General features: G+C 44.9%; 1 long non-coding RNA gene across 19 annotated transcripts in view; it reads left to right on the top strand.

Annotated features, from left to right (window-relative positions):
• The first annotated feature begins 1,749 nt into the window (after positions 1 to 1,749).
• The window catches only part of LOC111251428 (uncharacterized), a 22,202-nt gene continuing 15,295 nt past the window's right edge, over positions 1,750 to 8,656 (top strand). For 2 of the 19 annotated variants that reach the window (XR_015325548.1, XR_015325565.1), the window contains exon 1: positions 2,039 to 2,417. This is a non-coding gene — a long non-coding RNA (uncharacterized LOC111251428). The other 17 variants (XR_015325560.1, XR_015325537.1, XR_015325534.1 and 14 more) reach the window with 16 other exon arrangements.

Raw genomic sequence — 8,656 nt, 5'->3', positions numbered from 1 at the left:
ACAATAGGGGCAGCGGAGGACTGTTAGGTATGTGGCAGGTATCCACGGTCACTGCATGACGCCGCTGCCACAGTAGTAGTGCTTGCTGTATTGATTCGTCGTTGGGTAGGATTTCGTCAGTTGAAGATGAAGCCAAATTCAGTGAGCCTTCATTAGAAGTCGACGTCACAGTGGCAGCTAGCGAGCGTTTAACAAAACAGCAGTAGCCACCGTTGGTTTTATGCCTGGACAGCTTTCACCATGTCCAATATTCGTCATAACTATCGTTTTGCCGTTAAGGTCTCGCGGTAGCAGCACATAAAGGCCATTACGTTCCTTTGCTGTTGGCAAACACGCTCGCGCACACACACGACCATAGACGCAAAGTGCGAAATATATGGCCAAACTCAGGCTCACAGTGCCCGATCGGACACCTCTCACACACTGCCACCTTATAGAAGCTGCTCGATAAGTCGGTGGGAGACGATTTTCTTTTCTGCGATATGTGTTACCGTTTATGTCTCTTCTTTATTGCACATCTGTTTGTATGTCCGTTCGTTAGTTTCAATGCGCGCCCATATATCAACAGCCGCACCGACTGCGAAGGCAGCAGCTATTGCTTTGATCATTTGACGATCCCTAGGCCGTTCAGCATTTTATTGCTTATGCATTATACAATAGTTGTTCGGCTTCCGCCGCCGCGCATACTCTTGCTGCTCTCTGTGTTATGACACATTGCACTCAGGCGCACGGCAGGCCACCTATCGATCTACCTTTCAACTGCCCTTTCAATCCTCGAAGCAGCAGTAGAACACTGTGACAGAACAGCTGAACACAAACACGGACGAGTCATTGAGGCGTGTTTGAGTTGAACTGCTGTTTCTGCTGGCCATCGGGTTACTTCTAAAGGCCCGTCTCGGCCTTTATATTAAGTACGTAGACACATTTCCAACATCCCTATAAACACATACATAATATATGCACCAAGGAAAAAATGGTCTAGCAGTTGGAAGCATGTCGAAGCCCGCGTCGCTGCTGTCGCCGTTGTCGTCGCTGTTGTTACATTTGGCGCTGGCAACAGCAGCAGCAGCATAACGAACCGTGGCACATGTTGCAGACGAGTACTAACCCATCTCTACAAGTGTGTCTACTACTACTCGCAGCCTGCAACAGTTGTCACATCGTCAGTGCTTGCTTGGCCTACAACCAGAATGGCGTGAGACCGACCAGGTCGTTTTTGGCACAGGCGAACGCTCTTGTTTTCGATCTTATATATAGCCTTATTAGGACTACTAGACACTGATTGAGTCTGGGCCGCTAGTCTGAGACGACAAACTGATTGAGAAAAAGGGATAATCTTATTCACCATTCCACTCCTCTGTGTTCCTTTTCGTTTCCCTCTTTTTACCCCAATAAACGGAAACCCATTCTGAAGCCGGCTGACTAAAGGCGTAAGAACAGTGCACAACCAGAGAGATATTTAAAGCCGCTAACCAGCACGGTCTCGACAGCGGTGAAACACAATCAAGTGCGTGATCGCACATTAGTACGATTGTCGTCTTCACAGTATCGGTCAATAATTAGCTATGGTGCACACTCCGACTCAGCTCGCGAAATGCTAACCTTAACAGCGATCACGGTCAAAAAGGTTGTCTATTTGGTTCTATGCGTCGACAGTTCTAAGCTACTGATTTGTATCGTCGTGGTCGTGTCCTACATATGGTAGGCAAATCTTTACGTATAGTTTGGTGCCATGCACATTACGCGGATAAGATCATACGGGTGCTGCTTTCTATCAGCTGTCCAGACTAATCTCAATTGGTACTCATTGCCGCCGTCCTATGTGTCGTTCCCTTATGTCTAGGTACATGTCCAGCATATTCAATCGTTCCTTGATTTCTAGGTACTAAAGCCTATTGTCTCTATAGCAGCTGAATGTGGGCCGTTCATTCTGGTAAGGAACTGAAATGAGCCAGAGGACATCGTCACCGGTAAAGTTCTGGTCTAACGGTTGATGTGCGCTAGCGATGGTCTACGCTGGTTGAAGCTGTGGCCAAAACGACGAGAGAGAGAGAGTAAGAGAGAGAGAGAGAGAGAGAGAGAGAGAGAGAGAGAGGGGAAAAAACCTGACCTCCTTATTGTGCTCTCTTTCGTTGGTGCTGTTTCAATTCGTTTATTCGGTTCGAATCAAGTAACGTATCAAATGGAACGTTATCTCTACTGGGCTGACTTTTCTTTCTTTCGAGGAGGCCACAAACAGCTGGAGAGGACGAAAAATGGAATAGTCACAAAGTCAGGACATAGGTGGCCAGGGAACGCGCTCGATGCTACGCGCCGTAGTGACTCCATCAAGACTGACCAAGTGACTCGTGTGCCCCGGGCTCTGCTGATTATTCGACTCTTCTACAAAATACTAGTGCACGTACAAGGTTACTAAGGCACGTTTACTATTTAATAGGAAAAAAGTTAAGCAGACAAAGGGTTTATTTGTTGACATTATTTTAGAAAAGCAGCATCAGCAACGGTGGCCTAGATAACAATAGGCATGAAAGCTTTAATTTGACTAGTATATTGTTATGAAATGTCGTACAGATGCCCGTTGTGTTAAGCATGTAGCGGTTTCGTTTCATCGGGACAGACTAAATAATAAGTAATGTACTTATCAATATTGATTCTTAATGAATTTGGAGATATTATGTTTAGCCATAGCTTTTGACGACGGCTGAAAGATAGTTCCAGCACTACGAGCGACTATTTTCCCATTACTTCGCTCACCAATGGGTTGACACCACTCTTCAGGTAAGGCGCATTTTTCATATGAACGAAAAAACATCGATTCATATTGAATACATTGAAATTCAAAGCCCGTTTCTAGGTACAGACAACCTTTAAATGGCCCTTTCTATATATTAGTCAATTTTCTATATATATAAAGTATGATGATGCGCAATGTTATGTTAGCTAGTGGTATCTGCGCGACGTACGTAACTTAGTTCCCGTACGACGCAAGCAAATGCTTCAGTGAAGCAAGATCTTGACTCTGCAATATGTGCTTTACTGCTGGAGTCTCATTAATGATAGACTTAAAATGTTTCCTACGTTATAGCTTGCGTCTACTAGCAAAGCTACGAAATCGTCAAGTGCGTAAATAATGTATGCTATCCATATCGTCTCATGTCTTCTTTTTCTTTTCTTTGATTTTTCGCTATCCTAACTTGAGGTCAGAATTGGTGCGCTTTTTAGAATATGCTCCGTAGGCGCAGACCTCTCGTGCTTCCCAAAACAGCTTTCACGAAGTGCATCGTTCATTCAAGCAGTCCCTAACAGAGAACTGCTAAAAGTCATCACTATCATTACTACAGACTATTACAAGTCAAAACTCATAGCATTGCAATGCCCTCTAGGAAAGAAAACGGGGTTGGTGGTCATGTGCAACAGTCGCGACATCATCCGAACCAAAAGAGTGGTAGTAATGATTATGATTGTTCTTAATAATATTATTAGTCCTTCTACTGCCGTTGCTGCTGTTATTACCGTTCTCCTGCTTCGGGGTCTCCGAATACGGTTCGTAGCCCCGACACACATTCTCTAATTGCAGCAACTATGGTCTCTCTACTCACTCACACGAAAGAGGCGAACTCCGCTCGTTCGAGACGCTGCCATTTGTGCTTCTGCATCCGCTTTCCTGTCCACCGCAGAAGCCAGAAACCTTCTGCTATTCCCAGCCTGCTTCGTGGCCCATCCCTATTCTGGAATCGCTCAACCCCCGCGATAAACAGAATACAACACACGGACGAAGATTATGACTAGGGATAACTGTCAGGCAGACAGGCAGTCGGCCCTTTCGAGCTTGTGCGTTCGCGATGATTCTGAATAATTGATCACTTGATTTGTCGGACGGCAAACAACGCTTTCCGCTAGTGCCGATGGCATTCAGCCTTGCACGCATTGTTCTAGAAAACCGTTTCGTCCATTTATTGCTGCCCTCACTCCCTCAGCGATCGTCAGTTACCCATTCATCCCCGGGCCCTAAACGTTCCCTTCCTGCCAATTTCCCCGGTCCAAGCTTCCCTATTGACACTACTACCAATGGCCGCCACCGTGACCAGCACTACTACAGCGAACCTCGCTTCATCATTCTTTTCGTTGCTTCGGGGACTCTGCTGCCTGGCTTAGTTCGTTAGCCGGCAAGGGGTGGGGGTGAGGTGCAGAGGCAGCAGCAGCAGCAGCAGCAGCAGTACAGCAACGTCATCGGTATGCTCTTTCCCAACTCGTTATCCGGACAGCAGCACGCCGGAAGCGTCAGCAGTATCCGTGGCGGTCACGAAGGTTCGAATTGAGCTAGACTGGGCTAGAGTGATTTTCGAACATACCGAAGATACAACAAACGCTAATACCTTCCAATACAGTTGGTAGTTTGTTCTTCAGGGGCATGGAGAGCTGGCCAGCGGAGGCCCGCCGCATCGCGACCGCTCGATTTTAGCTAGGATCTTCCTCTCCGAGCATCTGTGTATGCTGCTTGCGATTGCCGTTCCTACGGCCGTTGCTACTGACGTTCGAGCACGACCGGTCGTCTGAATAGGCAGCGAACCAGCAGATGAGCAGGACAGCGCGAACCAAAACCGTCGTACGCTCTATAGGTCGTCGAGTGACCGTTGAACTGAGCTAAATTGCAGCTAGAAGGGTTTGGTCTTCGATTCGATAGACTACGTGAGGAGAGATTATGCGAGAGGGAGCGTATTCAAGCAGGAGAAGAAGCGGCAGGAGCAGGACGACGTCCACCGCTCGCCAATAAGCCGTCAGGCTATTCTTCAAGTTGACCCGTTTCCTGTTCATCGCCTCATCAAAAAACACGTTTTTCCGCATCCGGTCTAGCAGGGCGGCTCATGCACGACCTTATAATGTCCCGCATGCTAATCACTAACAATGGACAAAGACAGAAAGAGAGAGAGGGACGAAATAGAAAAAGCGGGACCTAATTTGTCCACCTTCTGCTGCTGCTGCAAGGTGTTCAGATGGCGCGTCAAATGTGTTTCGTTATTCCGCCAACGGTAAGCTGTACTAAAGTAGGTCGCCTGAATACACAACACCGAAGAACAGAACGGAGAGAGAGGCCCGTTCGATGCCGCTCACGGCATTGCATTACCTACGAATTACAGTAGCTGATGCGATAACAAAGCGTATGTTATGTTAGAAAGAACAAGGAGATTCAAGCATCAGGTTACGTTCAGTATAGGAAAAGATGACACGAGTATTCGATGACCACTAAGGCTATACACTTGACTTATAGAAAATCACTTTTATATGAAGCTTTACGTCTATAAACAGTAAAGTACGATAGCTACACGCGCACTTGACCCATATTAGGTCCAGATCTGCTAAGTTTATCCTAGCAGTTCAAGGATATGTGATATAACATGATCAATACTTAGCAAAAACTAATCTATTCGTAATGTCAGCAAATCAGACCCATGAAAACAACAGATATATGAAAGATTTGTTGTCACATTCAGTCAGCTATTAAATCCTCCGAGTACATTCAGCTTATTAAACCGTTCGGACCTTCAGTGGCTGTGTTTTTTCTCATTGAGAGGCGTCATTGAAGGCTTGGAAATTCTTTGTTTTATACAGGTTAACTGATTATTTCCTTTCAGTATGTCACGTTACTTGAGTTGTTCTCTAAGCCTCTCGTAGACACTAGTGTCCGTTGAGGTATGATGGGTTACCTACGAAAATTTGATTTTACGGAATACGCGTAGATTTCTATACTGCGCAAAATGTCTTTCAGTCAAGTAGTTACGTTCGAATGTTACGTAAAAAGCCTTAGACAAAGTAACTGCAATAAAGACAAAGGCAAAATAGTGTCGGACTTGAGTAACATAATCTACAGGGTACTGGCACATGTTCGGGCATACGTGTTAAACGGACGCGACAATTACGCCCATAAGCAGATACTACTTTACACTTACCTCTCTTCTTGAACGAATTGACTGGTTGATTTGTTGACGAAGGTTTAGCTGGCAAAAGACCATAAAATGACCAACCGTAGGCTTACCTCTAGTATTTGTTCTAGGATTGTGTGATCCTGATTACTTAAAAAAAATAGTGTTCTGGATTAGATTAATCTCATCGTAAACCACGCATGAGGTGTTGTCACCCTCTATTTAGTACGTTTGGCTTTTTTCAATTTCTGTCATAATTTTCCTAGGCATTTTTGCCGTCGAATAGAACTCCTTTATCTCAAATTATCTTAAAAATTAAAACATGTGTTTTTAAGGAGTTGCGATAAAAGCTGCAGTTCTCACAGGAAACAAAAACATAAAATTCACATAATTAAAGAAAATCTAATTTTTTAAAACAAGATGTTACATACGCGCATCGAGCTATGACAGGCAAGCAATAGGTGCAATTTGAATCTAGTAGCAAACACTGTATATATATATATATATATATATATATATATATATATATCTTTTTTTTGTTAAGCCGAAATCCGATGTGTTCACTTATATTGATACATATGTAGGCTAAAATAGTTAAAAAAAAATATTATTTGTATCACTAGCCGTAATTTCGCATAGAAGTCAGCTCGGATTTCAACATTTATTCAATATACAGATCTGTAAAGTGGATTCAGTGCCTTATTTGCTATGGCTCGCTCATTCTGGAATGAGTGATAGAATGCTTAACGGCGATACCGGATGTAAGCTCGAAACATGGACAAACCCCTGAAGACGACAGTGGGGCAAAGCAGTTTACCATACCTCACTTAATCCTACGTCGTAAACTCATTTCCACCGGTTCAGCTGCAACGACATCTGCTACATTGTGCTTATCGTAGCTGGCGATCGCTACAAGCTTCATCCCTGCATTAAGCCTCGTGCGCATTCCAAACTACTCATTATATGGTCTTGCTACGTGTAGAAATTGGTTCCAACACACGTAGCATACAACAATGGATTCAGTTCTTTAGCTGTCCAGTGGGGCAGAGCTAAACTTGAACTTGGAAATTAGCAAAAGGCAGGCCCACGTATAGAACAAAAACGGCAGCCAGTGCCAATGCAATTCTGGTAGAAGAAATACCCCCAAGGATGGAAGGGGTGTTCGTCAAGGGATTCTAAGTGTGTCGCACCTGGATTAGGCCTTTCGACGATGCAGCTTTGTAAACTTCTGTTAATCTCCTAATATACACAAATTGCGCCATTTGCCTTATAGTAACTCTCGGCGGCAATACTGTTTAAACCTGGCTGTCTAATTACACAGGTTAAGATACGGTTGCGAATGCCTCTGTCTGTATGCATGCACAGTATAGGTTTTTGAAAGAAGTACCTGAAGATTGGCGGAAAAGGGTATTTGTCTTTATAACATGTGGGATTAATATACCCTTCGAATACCGTATCTAGTTGTGTAGGCACTGCAGATATTTAGGGCAAGCATCAAATCTTTTTTTCTCTTTCCCTTCTTAAAGGAAGCCTTTGATTAACTCAAATATCAGGAAGCTCGTGGCCTTCGTTCGCTCGACTCAAAGAAGCATGTTAGTTTAAGGGCTTTGATCGATACGGGTCGACCTGCGCCTTCTGCCAGCCTTCCGGTTAGTTGCGCTAAGAATGTTCATAGCCCTTATGCTTCCAAACTTCCCTCTTTTTCTGATACTTCTTCTTCCATATTTCCAACAAAGGCAGTGAAGCTGTCAATAAAAATTCCCAAGTATTGGCTTTTGAAATCGGGGTATTAAATCTCGACTCAGCCAGCGACTCCTCTCTTATGCGTACGCAGCTAGCGTTAGGTTCTCCTTCGACCGTCGGTTAGCTTTTAGTAATGTGACTTCGAAACAACACAACGTAGGGGAAAGCTGCTCGATCTCGCTATTTTCAGCAACGTTCCTTTTCGGCGGCACTTCGGCCATCGTCATGGCGCACTAGGCACAGACTGACGCGAGGGCGACGAACGTGCTGGGCTTTACAGTTCGGTGGTAAATTCAAATTAATATTCTCGTGGGCGCGGGGATGGACCCCGTCGTGGCGATAAGTTATCCGGTTTTCCGTTGCGGCTGTAGCGGCGTCGGTCGGACGTCCCCAATCCAGTCGCCGTAGCAATGGACGATTTCATTCGCGATGTAGTTGAAAGACGTGCAATTTGGACGGGCACAATTGTGGGCTCCGTGAGTTGGTTAGATGGACTTTGTGGGTGCTTTTAAAAGCTAGATGTCTTCACTTAGTCGAGAAGCAGCACCAGCAGTAATACGGCAAAGTCTGTTATGCTATCCTGGTTATGCGCGGTCGTATCTATCTGTGTGTATGTGACTAGCAGAGAATTCGTTGTGGGCCAAAGTTATACACGGGTGGCTGTCGATGTCTCAATCGAATTGGACCTCTTGAGGCATTCACTGAATTGGAAGGAGCCTACTGCTTCTCCACCTAAGGTTGGATTTAGATTGCTAACTTTTACAGTGCACGCACACCTCAAAATTCTGATCCGTATAGAGTGTTTTCGTTAACGCTGGCGTCGGCATGGGACAATAAAGCTTGAAAGAGCAAACTGGCGAGAACAAGGAAAGGGAGCAAGATCGGTGACAAGGTCTCAGGTACTTCTTTGTGTTCGGTACCCATTCTACGTACTACGACAGTTGACGCCATAGCAAACCAGTACTAAATTTCAGCACAATTCGGTTTAATAT

Source organism: Varroa destructor, unplaced genomic scaffold, assembly GCF_002443255.2.
Source record: "Varroa destructor unplaced genomic scaffold, Vdes_3.0 BEIS01000001.1, whole genome shotgun sequence".
Classification (NCBI taxonomy): Eukaryota; Metazoa; Arthropoda; class Arachnida; order Mesostigmata; family Varroidae; genus Varroa; species Varroa destructor.
The sequence above is the reverse complement of the archived record's forward strand: the minus strand, read 5'-3'. Positions and strand labels throughout refer to the sequence as shown.